We start from the raw sequence: 739 nt of genomic DNA on the forward strand, positions 1-739 counted from the left end.
ACCGAGTCCTAACCACTGGACGGCCAAGGAATTCCCTATAGAAGACCTTTTGGATACATTATCATAGATATGGTTTTCTCTCTTATGGATGAAGAAACTGACAAGCTTAGTGAGTATTGCTGTGGGTGTGGAGCCAGAGGATTTCTCATTCTCTCCCAGGAAAGTGAAACTTGGGACAACCACTTGGCATAGCCACGATTTGCTATGTCTAGGGAAGTTGAAGAGGTGGTTTTCCCTACATTCCAGCAAGTCCATTTCTAGGTATGTGCCCTAGAAAATTCTCACATGTATGGCAAGGAGACACAAGAATGTTCATTGCAACAATGCTTCTGAGAGCAAAAACTTGGAAGCAATCTCAGTGTCCATTAACAGGAAAATGGATAGATCAATTGTGATGAATTGTGATCAATTGTCATGAAGTCAAACACCTACAGCAATTAAACTGACTGAACTATCCATATGAAGCAACATGGGTAAATCTCAAAACCACGAGGCTGAATGGAAGAAGTAGTGGCAGAAAGATTCATACAATATGATACCATTTTTATAAGGTTTACAAACATGTGAAACAATAGGATATCCTTTTTATGGATTCATATATATCAACTTTAAAAATAATGAATAGTAAATTCAGGATAATGGTTATCTCAAGAAAGAAAAAGAAGGGAATATAATAAGGGAGGGATACCTGGGGGTGTGTAATTGTTTCTTTAATATTTGACTTCTTAAAGAATATAAA

The sequence above is a fragment of the Eschrichtius robustus genome, chromosome 12 (genome assembly GCF_028021215.1).
Source record: "Eschrichtius robustus isolate mEscRob2 chromosome 12, mEscRob2.pri, whole genome shotgun sequence".
NCBI classification, from domain to species: domain Eukaryota; kingdom Metazoa; phylum Chordata; class Mammalia; order Artiodactyla; family Eschrichtiidae; genus Eschrichtius; species Eschrichtius robustus.